This window comes from Dioscorea cayenensis, chromosome 21 (assembly GCF_009730915.1).
Source record: "Dioscorea cayenensis subsp. rotundata cultivar TDr96_F1 chromosome 21, TDr96_F1_v2_PseudoChromosome.rev07_lg8_w22 25.fasta, whole genome shotgun sequence".
Lineage (NCBI taxonomy): Eukaryota > Viridiplantae > Streptophyta > Magnoliopsida > Dioscoreales > Dioscoreaceae > Dioscorea > Dioscorea cayenensis.
In genome coordinates, this window is record NC_052491.1 from 525,537 (window position 1) to 541,937 (window position 16,401).

Below are 16,401 nucleotides of genomic sequence, written 5' to 3' on the forward strand. Positions count from 1 at the left end.
GCTTGGCCTTAGGTTCACCAAAGTGTACAGAGAGAGCATTCTACAAGTAAGGGAAATTTCAACATTAAATTCAAAAAATCAAAGCTCTAGCTAAAAACTTGAATCAAAAAGGACAACAAACCCGAAATCGTGTATGTGTGTGAACTCACTCAAAACAACCCAAGGTATACTCCTCAAAGTTCTAAGTACAAGGGACTTATTTATCTACAAAAGTGACAACAATTTCAAAGATGGTAGTAGCTTCACACATCCTCTAAGGTAGCCCTTTCCAAAGCGGCCGCTAAGGTGGCTTTCACACTTTTGAGGTGGTAGCTCTTTCTACCGGCGTAGTAGCTTTCACTCATCCTATGAGATAGCTCTTTCTCTCATTAGGACATAGCTAGTATCCGACTTATGAGAGTAGCTTCATACTTCATAGGTGGTAGCTCTTTCTACCTAACAAGCACAAATAAACAATAAAACTATTTTGTTTATTTTGTATTTTTTTCAGAATTTAACACAAGAAACAACTATAACTAGTCCTTTTAACATCGAACATGAGTTTCCAATAGAGTTTAAAGAGTGAGTAGTGCACTGAGTGTAAATCGGGTAAAAATTCCTAGAAATTCAAGCAAGAACTAGAGCATGAAAACATTCAATGTTAAAATTTCTCCTAAACTCAATAATACAATCATTGTAACTAAAGTGAACCGCCATTGGCTATGTGAGCATGTATATCAATCAAGAACAATAAAAAGGATGTTTGCACTATGAAACTCCCCCACTTAAGTTGTACATTGTCCTCAATGTACATATTTAAAGCTCACTCAAAAATATATATTAATGAAGAATATATGTGGGAGAAGCAATCAAAACAATACTCCCCTGACTCCTAGTGTCGCGTTTGATGGATCTAAGTCCTTGGGAGTAATATTCCGACGGGTTGTGAAGCTCACATAGCCAAGTGCCAAAGCACTTTGGTCGTGCCCATGACAAAGTCTCAATTCCCAAGATGACAAGACCATCTGCACACATACACGAGGGGGTTCAGTGAAGCTCAATAAAACAAAAATAACTCGAGTATATAAAAGATAAAGCAATGAATACAACTCGAGATGCAAAATACAAATAAACTCAGAAGGAGAATCCTTTCTGAGTGAACAAGTCTAAAAATAAAGTGCATAAAGGTAAAATAAAGTAAATTCAAATTTCGGTGTCACCCTTGGGCTCCCGTGCTGCTGCTAGTGAAGACGCACATGGTGGGTCCACCGGTGCCGGGGTAGGCGATGGACGTGTAGGAGATGCCGAGGGGGGCTGAGAAGTCCTTGGTCGCAAGACAAATGAGGAGGCGACATCTCGCTCTAAGATCTGCTATAATACGTCAAAACGTGCCATGAACTATGTGTACTAAACAGCCTGTGCTGCCCTGATCTTTGAAATCTCTGCTCGTAGCTAAACGACCTCTATCCGTATCACCCCCAAAGTGCTCTCTAGCCTCTCAAAGCGATCACGAGCTCGAGATGGTGAAAACATATGCATGGGGGGGGTGCTTCCTCTGCCACTGGAGGTGCCTCGGTCTCCATCGGTGCTGGCTGAGGCTTAAGAGCGGGCTGAGGTACCCCGGTTTCATCACCCTCATCCTCGACTATCTCTGGAGTTGGTAGCACTAAAGCAAAAACCCCTGTCCGAACCCTGCGCACCATGCCCATCAACCTCATCGTCTCTAGGCTCAGGGGAGCAGGTATACTCATCTTCTCGGCCCCACGAATCGCGTCCAAGAGACCCATGCCCAATACTAATCTCGTGATGTAAGGGCCCGAAAAGATCGTTCCCAGTCTAGCATAATGCCCCTGATGTATGATGTACTCTGCCATGATGTGTCCTAAGTGAATCGGTACGCGTTGTACCATCGAGTACAAGTACAGAAGTTCCTGTCGGCTAAGAACACCAGTGCTATCACCATGGCCATTCACTGACCTACTCATGATGGCATGTAAATATCTATATGCAGGTCAGGAAAGGCACATGGCCTTGATTACAACATGGAACGAAATGGCCGAGGCTTTCCTTGCAAGGTATTTTCCTCCGCGGAAATCGGCAAAACTTCGCAATGAGATATCATCATTTTTTTCAAATAGAGCTTGAATCTTTATTTGAGACTTGGGAATGATTCAAGGACCTCTTGCGGAAGTGTCCACAACATGGGTTCCCCGAGTGGATGGTTATTCAATCATTTTACAATGGGTTGAACTCAAGTAGCAAACAACTTCTTGATGCCGCCGCAAGAGGAACATTGGGAAACAAGACTCCCGAAGAAGCCCGACAGTTAATTGAAGAAATGGGCTTGAATAGCTACCAATGGAATGTAAGAGACAAGAAGAAAGTGGTCGGACTCCATGAGATCGACGCGGTTACATCCTTGGCATCCCAAGTAGAAGCACTGACCAAGAAATTGGACACTTTGACTTCATCAAGGTTAGCCGTAATCACAAGTTGTGATGGTTGTGGGGGCTTACATATGCCGTCGGATTGCCCTATCTCGATTACAACTTCAGCCCCAAGTGAACAACTAGATTTTGTGGGCAATTCGGTAAGAGGACAAGGTAATCCGTATAGCAGCACTTACAACCAAGGGTGGAGAAACCACTCAAATCTCTCGTGGGGCAATCAAGGACAGCAAAAGACCACTGCCCCACTCGGATTTCAGCAAACACCTTCGATTCCAGAGAGAGTTTCAGAATTAGAAAGAGTTTTATCAAAGTTTATTCAATCAACCGACATAAGGTTCCAAAACATAGAAGCAACACTCCGCAATCATACCGCTTCTTTACATAATTTGGAGAATCAAGTTGGACAAATAGCAAAGTCATTGGAGAAGAGACCTTTAGGGAGCCTACCAAGTAACACAGAGACTAACCCAAGGGAGCAAGTGAAGGCGATCACTTTGAGAAGTGGTCGAGAACTCCAAGAAGAGCTCACTGCTGAGAAAAATTCTAAAATTCTTCAAGCTAAAACCCCCACTGGGAAGATTGGTGAATTTCCTCAGAAACTGCCAAATGATAAGGTGCAAGATAATGAGAAGCGACCAGCTGCGTCACTCCCTTCATATACTCCAAGGATCCCTTATCCGGCACGTTTGAAGAAAGACCAAGCTGATGCGCAAAACAGGAAATTTCTGCATCTATTCAAACAGTTACACATTAACATTCCCTTTGTAGAGGCGTTATCTCAAATGCCTCGTTATGCAAAGTTCTTGAAGGGCCTCTTGACCAACAAGAGGAAGATGGAGGAAAGTGTGGCTATGGTGTTAGAAGGGAATTGTTCGGCAATGCTTCAGAAAAATCTGCCAAACAAAATGAAAGATCCGGGATGCTTTATCATACCTTGTGCAATCGGAGGTTTGGGGGAAGAAAAAGCTTTAGCCGATTCGGGAGCTAGTATTAATGTCATGCCATACACTTTGTTTCAGAAATTGGGGTTAGGAGAGCCACGGCCAACCCACATGACTTTACAGCTGGCCGATCGCTCCGTTCGTCATCCTCGAGGTATAATTGAAGATGTTTTGGTAAAGGTTGACAAGTATATTTTTCCTCCAGATTTTGTTGTTTTAGATGTCGATGAAGATGCGGAGGTTCCATTAATTCTAGGAAGACCCTTTTTGAGAACCTCCAAAGCTCTCATTGACATGGATGGAGGCGAGATGACATTATGCATTAGAGAAGAAATGATCACATACCGTCTCGCCAAAGCAATGAAGCACTCTCTTGACTTTGATGATACTTGTTATTTTTTTGATGTCAATGATGAGATTTCTGATAAGTACCTGCAGGAATTTCTCAATCCAGATCCATATGAGGTGTGGCCGGACATTGATGAGGAGGACACAACCAATTGTGCAAAACAAGTCCTTAATGAACAACCTCAAGGAGGATTTTTGAAACAGATTTTTCACCAAGTCAAGAGGTCGAGACGTCGCTACCGAAAGTATTCCACCACACTTGAGGACAAGCACACAAAGGAAGAGCGCGACACTCCCTCATTCGGTAACATAGTAAAAAACTTCTCCTTGAGTATGAAGAATTTTTGTCCATCATGTGTGGAGGTTGCTAGGAAAGAGGTTTTTCATCTTTATGAGCCACCATGAGGTAAAAACAGGTACGTCAAGCTAAATGATGTTAAACAAGCGCTTCTTGGGAAGCAACCAAAGCTTTTAATTAGTTTTTAAACTCAAAATTTAAATTCTGCAGAAATAAATTCATGAGTGTGTATCTTGATTAATTTTGTTGACCGCTGGTGTTTTCGTGGATTTTTTTCGGTGATTTGAATTGTTGTTTATGTGAATAACATGGTTTAGGGTGAATTTAATGTTTAATCTTGAAAAATTGGTATTAATTTGGAGTTTCGGGCACTCTATGGACTGTCTGCAGAAATTTTGCAGTCCACATGGCCGCATGTAATTTTCATGCGGTCGTGTAAAGTACCCACGCGGGGGTGTGGAAAATCCACACCCCCTTGTGCCTATAAAAATATGAAGGGGCACTATTCATCATCTTCTATTTTCAAAGAACACTTTCATCTGCCACCTTCCACTCCTAGAAAACTCAATTTTTAATCTCTAAAACCAATTATTTTCAAGTCTTTGGAGGATTAGAGGTAATTTGCCGGAGTTTACACCAAGTTTTCTTCTCCGATTAGCTCCGATAAGCCTTCACTCTCTTTTCCCCTTTTCCATGTTTTTCAAGGTCATTTTCATGGAGTTTTCTTCGTATTTTGATGATAGTTCTCATAGGGAATCATGCTAGACACTTGTTTAATGTATGAGAATGATTTTTGTGAAGCATAGGAGCCCAACTCCGGTGAAAACTCGGGAGTCCGGCGCCCATGCGGTCGCGCGGCTTGCCAACGCGACCGTGTGGGCTGAACGCACATTGTCCGCAACGCCATGCGGCTGCGTGGATGGGCCACTCGGGCGCGTGAGCCCGCGGTCGAGGCAGCAGACCCAGCCCACGCCGACCGCGTGGGCCGGGCCGCTGGGCGCGCAGCTGCTCGGCCGAGCCAAGCACGCGCACACGCGGGCGCGTGGCTTTCCCACACACCGCTGGGGCTGGAAAAACCGCTGGCCTTGTTTTTTTCCCCGGCTCAGCTGTTCTTGCGCATGCTGCCCGCTTTTATCAGTATTCATGCCGAACTGATGTTTTTAAGTGCTTTCTTCGCAGATTATGGCACCACGGACCAAGAGGTTAGGCCAGAAACGTTCTCGCCATGATAGGGAGCCGACCCCACCACCGATAATCGAATTTCTTGACCCCGTTCATCAGTAGCGGTTTGAGCATCTCCAGCAACTGAAGATTGGACAATCGCGTTTTATCGACTGGGATGCACTAGAGGACATTTGTCTTGCTGAGGAGGTCAGAGCACTTGTTAGTGTGGGGGGTTGCGAATGATTATTATCCATTCAGAAGCTCGTCAGGCGAGATATCACCTTGGAAGTTCTTGCCTCATTTTCTTTTGATCGTGAGATAGTTGATATCAGTTTTGATGTTTCCAATGACATTCATTTCCGCGCTTTCAGTCAGCCGCATAGGATGTCTTTGACCCAGTTCTCGATATATCTCGGTTTATACGATCAGACCTACGCTGATACTATCGAGTACACTGAGCTCCTCACCTATTATCCTTCTAATCTCACTCCGGGCCAGGTCTTCCATGATCTATGTGGTGGTCGACAGTGTTCCGCAGGTCAGTCTAAGGCTTCATTGCTTACTCGACCGGTGCACAAGTACATCCATGCTGTTCTTAGCAGGTTCGTGACAGGTCGGGGGGATAGTACTGGTTCACTTCACAGGACAGATCTGTTGTACCTCTACTCCGTGATCCATGGAGCCCCTCTCCAGTTAGGATATGTGGTTGCCGACTACTTTCATCATCAGAGTGAGTACTTGCGATTGGGAGCATTGTTTGCAGGACCCTACATCACTCGTCTTATGTTCAAGATGGGTCTTATCCGTTCGGTCAGAGGCGAGGAGAGATTCAGTACTCCGGCACCATTGGGTTTGGCCACTCTCTGTTTGATGGACATTGTGCGACGTACATGCTCGGGCGAATATGCACTAGTAGAGTCGTCATCTGGGGACGATGAGGAGCCTGCTGAGGCTACAGAGGCACCACCTGCACCCCTTATATTCTGTGCAGATGGCCTTGAGAGTGAGGTGGATGGTGTTTTAGTCATAGACATGATCATGTGATGTTGTCACATGGTCGTATTGTTTTAATTGCATTCCCACACACATTATGCTTCCATTGTTATTATTTTTATTGTGCTTGCATGCGTACATTGAGGACAATGTACATCTTAAGTGTGGGGGAGGGTTCACCTTATACATGACTTTTACTTGTGTTTTCATGAGCATGCTCTTGTTGCAAAGGAAGGTTCACCTTAGGGTTAAGAGTTTAATTCTTAGTTTTTGGAGGTTATAAACATGGATTTTATCATGCTCTAGTTTTCATCAAATTTTATTGAATATTTTTGTCCGATTGCTCTTTCTGCACATTTCTCGCTCATTAGACCTATGAAGACTCTAGTTCATTATGTTTATGACTTTAGTGTGCTAGTTTCTATTAAAAAAAAAGAAAAAGAAAAAAAAAGAGAAATGGAAATTGTTTGTAGTTTGTACATAGGGTATGGAAAGAACTACCACCCATGATGTATGTAGCTACTCTCATAAGTCGGATACTTGTTATGCCTTAATGAGAGAAAGAGCTATCTCATGGGATGTGTGAAAGCTACCACCTCGAAAGTGTGAAAGCCACTCGGGAGGCATCTTGGGAAAGGGCTACCTTAGAGGTTGTGTGAAGCTACTACCTATTCTTTCTGTTTATAAATAAGTCCCATGTTAATAAGAACTTGCTAGAGCATTAATTGTTTTGTCTAGTGTTTGATTCTCTCCATGACTGTAGAATTTTACTGATTGAGATCTCCATCCATTTAACCCTTGCATATTCATCTCCGGTATTCATTTCTTCGCACATTAGATCACCACACCTTTCCATTCATCATTAGGTTAGAAAGCAGAGAAGAAGTTAGTACTAGTAGCCCTGTTCCCTGTGGATTCGACTACCCACTCACCGGGGTAATTATTACTTCGACACCCGTGCACTTGCGGTTTACACGCATATTCGGACCCGTGTCAGTTGCCCGCTTACCCATGACTTGAAAGCATCAATCTATTGAAAGTAGAGGATGTATTATCAGGCTTGGGACCACCTAGCAATGATTCATCCAACTCCTTCCGTTCACGGACGTCTCCAACAGCCTTGGAGTGTTTTCGGTGGTGTCTCCTAGCCCTCTTCATTTTCTGAGCACCTTCTTCAGGATCGCCGGGGTAGATGGTACTTCTTCCGTCGATCTAAGCATCATTACATCTTCATGTCCCTCCTCTTGGTCGAACAAACATTCATACGGATCCGGATTGAACATTTCCTGCATGTATTTATCAACAATCTCATCAGTAGTGTCTAGAAAGTAAAAAGTATCATCGAAATTAAGAGAATGCCGCATGGCTTCAGCAAGGCGGTATGTGAGCTTGCCATCTCCAACTCTCAATGTGAGCTCTCTGCCGTCCATATCAATCAATGCTTTGGAAGTCTACAAGAGCGGTCACCCAAGTATCAAAGCTACATCCGCATCCTCATCGACGTCTAGCACTACAAAGTCAACCGGAAAAATGTACTTGTCCACCTTAACAAGCACATCTTCAATGATGCCTCTCTGATGTCGTACTGTTCGGTCCGCTAGTTGTAAACTCATCCGAGTAGGCCTAGGCTCACCCAAGCCTAGCTTTTGAAAGAAAGTGTATGGCATGATGTTGATACTAGCCCCTGAGTCCGCCAATTCCATTTCCTTACCTAGATTGCCAATATTCCACGGAATGATGAAGCTTCCCGGGTCTTTCTTCTTGTTCGGCATATTCTTTTGTAATACTGCCGAGTATAAAGCATCCAAAATCACTGAAGTACTTTCCTTCAACTTCCTCTTGTTAGTCAACAAGTCTTTCAAGAACTTCGCATACTTAGGCATTTGGGCCAACGCCTCAACAAAAGGAATATTGATGTGGAGTTTTTTGAACATAATCAGGAACTTCTTGTATTGTTCATCCCCTTGGTCATTTTTCAATCTAGAGGGATAAGGGATTCTTAACTTGAAAGGTGAGGGTGCCACCTCTTTCTCTTTGCTTGTTCCGTCTTCTACCTCTATAACCTCGGGTGCTTGTACTTTTGGCTTCTCACTCGGAAGCCTACCTTCAACCTCACGACCACTTCTCAAAGTGATCCCCTTCACATTCTCTCTAGGGTTGGTTTCTGTATTGCTCGGCAAGCTTCCATGTGACCTTTCAGAAAGAGACTTCGCAATTTACCCCACCTGATTTTCAAGGTTATGTAAAGAGGCTATGTGGTTGCGAAGTGTAGCCTCGACTGATTGAAATTTTGTATTTGTAGATTGCACAAATCTAGTCAAGTGCTTCTCTAAGTCATTCATTCGGGTTTCCAAACCTTAGACTCTGTTTTCCACTTGAGGTGTTGTTGCTGCTGTTGGAAACCCGGTGGCCCCATGGCCTTTTGTGGACCCCCGATTACTCCATGAGAAATTGGGATGATTCTTCCAACCCAAATTGTAGGTATTGCTATATGGGTTTCCTTGAGGTCTTATGCCATTACCTACAAAATCAACATTCTCCACCGAAGAAACATCACCGATAGAGATCGGGGCAATCGGAGGGAGCATGTCCTCCACCACATCCTGTGCAATTAGTCACGACCGCCACTCTATTTTGAAATTAGAAGATCTAAACTTCTTACTCAAATTTTCCACTTGAGCCACCAATGAAGTTACCGCATTTATTTCATGGAGACCGGCCATCTTTTTCTTCTCCCTAGCATTCTATTGGTAGCTGTTTAGCCCCATTTCTTCAATTAACTTACGGACCTCATATGGGGTCTTGCTACCTAAGGTACTTCCTGCTGCCGCATCCAAGAGTTGCCTTATACTTGGATTCAAACCGTTGTAAAAGGTCTGAACAATCATCCACTTCAGAAATCCGTGTTGCGGGCACTTTCTCAAGAGTTCCTTGAACCTTTCCCATGTCTCGAATAGAGACTCCAATTCCAACTGAACAAAGGATGAGATCTCATTCCTAAGCTTTGCTAATTTTCCGGGAGGGAAATAACGGGCAAGAAAAGCTTCTACCATCTCCTCCCATGTGGTAATCGATGCTCTAGGTAATGAGTGTAGCCAATGCTTCGCTCTCTCCTTTAGGGAAAATGGGAAAACTCTCAACTTGATGGCATTATCCGTCACTCTGTTATCTTCTGCATATCACACACCTCGAGAAAACTCTCAATATGACTGTTTGGATCCTCATCGGCCAAACAGTTGAACTGTACGGATTGCTGCAACATGTGGATGAATGCCGGCTTCAACTCAAAGTTCTGAGCTGTAATCGGGGGACGCACAATACTCGATTGTGTCCCTAACACTGAAGGTCTGGCATAATCAGATAATGTCCATTGTTGCTCATTCTGTTCTGCCATGTTTTCAGATTCTTCAACTTCCAAATCAGCTAAATTTGACTGTTCTTGCACAGGCTATTTCCTTTTTCTTCTAAGTGTACGTTCAAGCTCGGGATCTCTTTCAATCAATATTGAGGGATTCCCTCGGGTCATAACCTGGAGCTCCACCCAAAAAGAAAGAAAAAGAAATCATAACGATGATAGAATAAGAAGATATGAAATAGAATGTATGGCGAAATAGCTAAGAAAACAAAGTGCAAAGTATCTCTAAACGCCTACTCCCCGGCAACGGCGCCAAAAACTTGACAAGGTCCCCTTGCGTATATCCCGCAAGTGCACAGTTTTGTGAAAGTAATCATCCCGGATGAGTGGGTATCGAATCCACAGGGAGTAGGGAATAAAAACACTTAATCCACTTCTTAGCTATGTGAAAGATCGATAGTGATAAGTGTGACAATGATTCAATTCTCAAAAGTAAAAACAACAAGTAAGAGACCACACGTAAAGAAGGAGGTAAGGCAATCGATAAAGATGGGGTACTTGGATAATGCTGCACTTAGGACAATTGTTTTAAGTGCAAGAACCCTCTATTATGCTTCCTAATCAATGCAATGGTGAGTCGTGGAAATCCTTAAATACATAATCCCAAATCTAAGGTCAACTACGCCTAACTCTGTACATGTCCCGGAGGAGAGAATAGATAACCTCTCAACCTCACACTCGAATAGAGTTGCAGTGAGCTCTAGGGATTCCAAGTGATAAATCTCTTCCTAATTGTAGACCTAACCCTTTGGTCCAGGTGGAAGGTTCCTAACCACATTAAGCCCTAGATACTAAGATCACCTGAAAGCTTCACTCCGTTGCACGCACAACTAAGCCCCAGAGAGGGTCATCCTTTAGACCATTCACTCTATTATGGCCACAAAGAACTTGAGGAATGGAGATAGAATCTATCACGTCGAAGGAGAAAGGGGACGCTCCTGTACCTCTCGACTCACCCTCTCAACCCTCTCCAACCTAGCTTTGTAAAACGCTCGTGGTGTGTCACTCACTCACAAGGTTACCAACAAGAACTCACAACCCTAGTGTCACTCTAGGGGAAATGTTCATACAATCAAGCATTCAAGGTTGGAACTCACAACTAACATCAATTTATTGAAAGCATAATAAAGAGATTCAATGAAACAAATACATCCTAGGGTTCACAAATACCCAAGTACCCACTAGGGGTTTAGCTCTCCATGGAGCTAAGTACAATCAAAGAAATAGAATGTAAAAGCAATGAATCCATAGAGAAACCCCTTAATAGTCGTGTCAATGGTCTTGTGGAAAGTCCTCTACTCGTCGTCCAAGGATTCCCTCGTCCTGCATAGGATACGCCTCGATGGAAGCTCCCCTACCAACCTTCTTCCTAAGGAATGACGAGGTCAGAGCCGTAGAACCTCTCCAAAACCTTCGCCAATACCTCTCAAAACCCTAGCCGAAACCCTCTCTCAAGTTTGGGAAAAGATGGAGAAAAAAATGCTGAAATCAAGGCTGAATCGGCTTTAAATAGGGCTGGAACCCGGCGACCACACGGGCCTGTTGATTTTTCACACGCCCATGTGGAATTTCCACACGGCCCTGTATAATTTCCACAGTACTTTTGCTATAGTGTTCCACTAAAGTACCTGGCCTAAAATACTTCCCGAGTCCATACTTTCATCGAGGTGACGCAAACGGGCACACGTTCAAGTCGTGGATCACTTGCTTCTTCAATGATAAACAAGTTGGTGGAGCTCTTCTTCTATGTGCATAAGTCAGAATGCTCGAGTGTGACTGTCCTTGTGCCCCTCCAAATGGATGTGCCAAATCGAGTACGAGGAGGTTGGCACACACTCTAGCATCTCACACCCGACCTATGTCTTCACGTTTGAACTTTAGCAAGATTTCCCCCAAAATCGGTGCCTTATGATCCATATTGGCTTCTTTCCTTCATAATCAGCCTCACAACCCTACCTGCATGAAAGTAACATGAAAACACACATGTTAGTGTAAAAACTCAAGAAAAGTAATGCTCAACATAAGGAAAGAATGCTTTGCATTCATATCACACAAGCACTTATCAACTGTTCACGCGCCCTCGTGGAAATTCCTTCATCCCACGCGGCCGCGTGGAAAATCCACACGGGCGCATGAGGACACGTGACAAACGCGGTTTTGGGCTTTAAATAGGCCGCTTGCCTTATTTTTTAAAGACTTTTGGCAAGGGTTTTTGCGAGCATTATGATGGCAAGGCGGCTAGGGTTTTGGAGGAGGTCTTTGGCGATATTGGGTGGCGTCCATCACCAACTTTTATTGATCGTCTCTCCGTCATAGCATAGAGGGAGTCTTCGGCGACCAAGCTTCGGAGAAGGATTCTTCAAGACGTTGGGCGACCAATCAAGGCCATCATCACGAATTTAAGGGGGTTTTACTTCATGGTTTTCATTGCTTTTCATTGTAATAATCATTGTTTTGTAACTTGCTGCATGGAGGGCTAAACCTTAGTAGGTATTTGGGTATGTGAACCCTAGGATCTATGTTTTTGTAATGATTTGCCTTATGTTTCTATTAAATCCGAGTTGATTTGAGTTTTAATCTTGTATTCCCATTGCTTGCTTGTTTAATTAATCCTTGTGGTTGATTGGATTCACATGATTTGTTACTTTGATGTGAGAGAGGTCTCCATTATAGTTAGAACTTCAAGGGATCGGTTAGAGATCCTTCGTCGGGAATTAGGGTTGGATATATCTGTAGGAATCGGTTTCACTCTTAGGTGTCCCTAGAGCGTATTGCGGTCATATGGGGTGTGAGGTGTTGAGATTGAGCGATTTCTCCTCCGGGACCTTGTAGGGGACTAGTACCGGTGGCTTGGAGGCAAGGGCCGGTTGTTCTTGGATTACCTTGACTCATTAGACTCTGTTTAGAAGCATTTAGTGAATCATGAGCTTCATGTTAGATCCTAGGGAGAGCATTGTCTGAGTACCTCATCTTTATTGATTGAGATCTCCTTTACATGTTTTCTTGCTCGTTTGCTTGCTTAATAATTCTCTTCAATTAGTTCCTTTCATCACATCCATTGATTTCAACTAGATAACTAAGAAGTGGTCAATACTAATACTTCCGTTCCCTGTGGATTTGACTACCCACTCACCAGGGTAATTATTACTTCGACACCCGTGCACTTGTGGTTTACACGCATATTCGGACATGTCAATAACCCACAAAATTGACTTGCTCAACTGAAGATGCATCACCAATAGAAATAGGGTAATCGGTTAGAGCATGTCCTCCCCCACAACCTATGTAAGTAGTGATGGCCGCCAATCTGTTAGAAGTTAGAAGGTCTTATTTCTTGCTCAATGATACCACTTGGGCCGCGAAGGAAGTGACTGCATCAATTTCGTGGAGCCAGGCTACTTTCTTCATTTCCCATGCGTTCTACTGGTAGCTGTTCATGGCCATTTCCTCTACCAATTGCAGGGCTTCATCAGGGGTCTTGTTCCCCATTGTACCTCCTACAGCAATATCTATAAGCTATCTTGTACTTGGATTCAACCCGTTGTAAAAGGTTTGACTGATCATCCAATTGGGAAAACTGTGTTGTGGACACTTCCGCAAGAGGTCATTGATTCACTCCCATGTCTCAAATAATGATTTGAGCTCCATCTGTATGAATGAGGATATCTCATTACAAAGCCTTGCTGACTTTCCCGGGGGAAAGTATCTCGCAAGAAAGGCTTTGGCCATTTCATTCCAAATCGTGATGGAAGACTTTTGCAATAAATGAAGCCATTGCTTAGCTTTTCCTTTGAGAGAGAATGGGAAAGCCCTCAATCTAGTAGCATCATCTGACACTCCATTAATCTTTAACATATCACAAACTTCTAAGAAGTTCTAAATCTGATTGTTCGGATCCGCATCGGCCAAACCATTGAACTGCGCTGACTGTTGAGACATTTGGATAAATGCTGGTTTCAGCTCAAAGTTCAGAGCTATGATTGGAGGTCGCACAATACTCGATTGTGTGCCCAAAACTGAAGGTCTGGCATAGTCTGAAAGTGTTCTTTATAGCTCATTCTATTCTGCCATATTATCCAACCCTTGACCTTCTACTTCACCTCGAATTGAAAGTTCCTGTACAAGTTCTTTTCCCCTTCTTATAAGTGTATGCTCAAGCTCAAGATCTTCTGAAACAATTTATGAAGGGTTCCCTCGGGTTATAACCTGGAGCTGTAACCAAAAAGAAAAGAAAAATAAGAAAGATGATAGAATAATAAAATGTGAAATAGAATGAATGATGAATAGATAAAATAGCAAAGTGTAATGTATCTCTAAACGCCTACTCCCTAGCAACAGCGCTAAAAACATGACAACGCCCCTTGCGTGTGACCTGCAAGTGTACAGGTTTGTTAAAGTAATAAATCCCTGGTGAGTGGGGTATCGTATACATATTGAATAAAGAATAGAAACAACAAAATTGCTACTTAACTTAGTGGAAATAAAACATTGATGGTGTGGATAAAGATCGATGCTAACAAACTAAAGAAAATAAGAAAGAGAGGAACAAATAAATGAGAGGAAATGCAATCAATAAAAGTGGAGTACTCAGATATTGTTCCTCCTAGGATTATTTCTTCAAGTACAAAACCAATTATTATGATTCTTGACTGATGTTTAATGAGTCATGGACATCCTTAAATACACGATCCCAAACCTAAGGTCCACCGTGACTAACTCTATACTATGTCCAGCCGGAGAAATCTCTCAGTCTCAACACCTCACACGGTGTAAAGTTGCAAGAAGCTCTAGGGATTCCATGTGATAAACCCAATTCTTATATGTAGATCTGACCCTTTGGTCTAGGCAAAAGACCCCTAGTCACAATTAAGCATAAGATGTTAAACTCACTTCAATGCTTCACTCTATTGCTCATACAACTAAGCCCCTGTAAAGTTCATCCCTTAACCCTTCACTCTATTGTGACCACAAAGAACTCTTGGAATGTGGAGGTAGGATAAATCACACTGGAGGATAAAGGGGATGCTCACCTACCTCTCTACTCACCCTCTTGACCCTTTCCAATCTTGCTTTGTCTAACCCTTATTATGTGTCACTCAATCACAAGGATTACCAATATGGACTCTCAACCCTAGTGTCACTCTAAGGGAGAAATCATTTAACAAGAATTCAAGATTGGAACTCAATTAAAGACATCAATTAAGGTAAGCATAATAAAAGGTTAATGAAATAAATACATCCTGGGGTTCACAAAATCCAAGTACCTGATAAGTGCTTATCTGATAAGAATATGAAATATTCTTTCCTTATAATGAGCATTATATTTATTAGGTTTTAGCGCTAATATGTGTGCATTTATATTACTTTCATGCATATAGTGTTGTGAAGCCGAATGTTAAAGAAAGAAGTCAATGTAGGTTGTGAACGCATTATTTGGAAGAAATCTTGAGAAGGTTCAAAGGTGAAGTCATAAGTCGGGTTAAAGATGTAAGAATGTGTGCCAACCTCCTTGTATACAAGTTAGCACAATGATTTGGAGGGGCACAAAGGCAGTTACATTCGAGTATCCTGGCTCATGCGTTGATAGCAAAATCTTCAACAATGAAGCCGTATATTGAAGAAGCAAGGCGATCTACAATGTAAACATGTGACCGTTTACATTACCTCGATGAAAACATAGATTCAGGAGTGTTTCGGGCTGTTATTGTAGCAGATTCTGTTCACAGCTGCCCACAAAAATGAAGTTCAAAGAATCCATACGGGCATGTGGACATTATCCACTCCCGTGTGGAATTTCAGCAGGCCCATGTGGAGAATCCACAGGGGCATGTGGATGCCCATTTCAAGCCCTATTTAAGGCCGATTTCAGTCCCGATTTAAGGATTCTTTTATCCATCTTTTCCCCATCTTGAGAGAGGGCTGCAGCTAGGGTTTTGAGAGATATTGGCAATGGATTTGAAGAGGTTCTACGGCTTTGACATCGTGCCCCATTTGGAAGAAGGTTAGTGGGAGAGCTTTCATCGGCATCGATCTGGTGCGGTGTATCCTAGGCCGGACAAAAAGACCTTTGGAAGGGTCGAGGCATCTCCACAAGACCATCGTCATGACTATCGAGGGGGTTTTATATGGATTACTTGCTTTTACATTGGATTTCATTGTTGATTGTAACTAGCTCCATAGAGAGCCAAACCACCTAGTGGGTACTTAGATTTGTGAACCCTAGGATGTATTTATTTCATTAAACCTTTTATAATGCTTTCATTAATTGATGCTTTAATTGAGTTTCAACCTTGAATGTTTGATTAAATGAATACTCCCTTAGAGTGGCACTAGGGTTAAGAGTTCTTGTTGGTAACCCTTGTGAGTGAATGACATACCACGAGAGTTAGATAAAGCTAGATTAGAGAGGGTTGAGAGGGTGAGTCGAAAGATAGCGGAGCGTCCCCTTTCCCCTGCGGCATGATTTATTCTACCTCCATTTCCTCTCGTTATTTGCTATCATAGTAGAGTGAATGGGCTAAGGGATGACCTTCCCGTGGGGCTTAGTTGTAGGGGCAACAGATTGAAGCGTTGTAGTGATTTTAGCACCTAGGGCTTAATTGTGACTAGGGACCTTCCACCTGGACCAAAGGGTTAGGTCTACATTTAGGAAGAGGATATATCACTTGGAATCTCTAGAACTCATTGTGTTCTATACAAGTATGAGGTGTTGTGATTGTTTAATTTCTTCTCCGCGACATGTATAGAGTCAGGCATGGCTGACCTTAGATTTGGGACCATGTATTGAAATATCTCAACTACTCATTAATGCAT

The 16,401-nt window shown here is 42.9% G+C and overlaps 3 non-coding genes across 3 annotated transcripts; 2 read left to right on the top strand and 1 right to left on the bottom strand.

Annotated features, from left to right (window-relative positions):
* Positions 1–2,079: 2,079 nt before the first annotated feature.
* LOC120252649 lies at positions 2,080–2,187 on the bottom strand. The gene has a single exon (XR_005534106.1). It is a non-coding gene; the product is annotated as a small nucleolar RNA R71 (small nucleolar RNA).
* Positions 2,188–9,071: 6,884 nt separating this feature from the next.
* Positions 9,072–9,178, top strand: LOC120252629. Its single transcript, XR_005534086.1, has one exon. It is a non-coding gene; the product is annotated as a small nucleolar RNA R71 (small nucleolar RNA).
* A 3,984-nt stretch (positions 9,179–13,162) lies between these two features.
* LOC120252658 lies at positions 13,163–13,269 on the top strand. Its single transcript, XR_005534115.1, has one exon. It is a non-coding gene; the product is annotated as a small nucleolar RNA R71 (small nucleolar RNA).
* Positions 13,270–16,401: the final 3,132 nt, after the last annotated feature.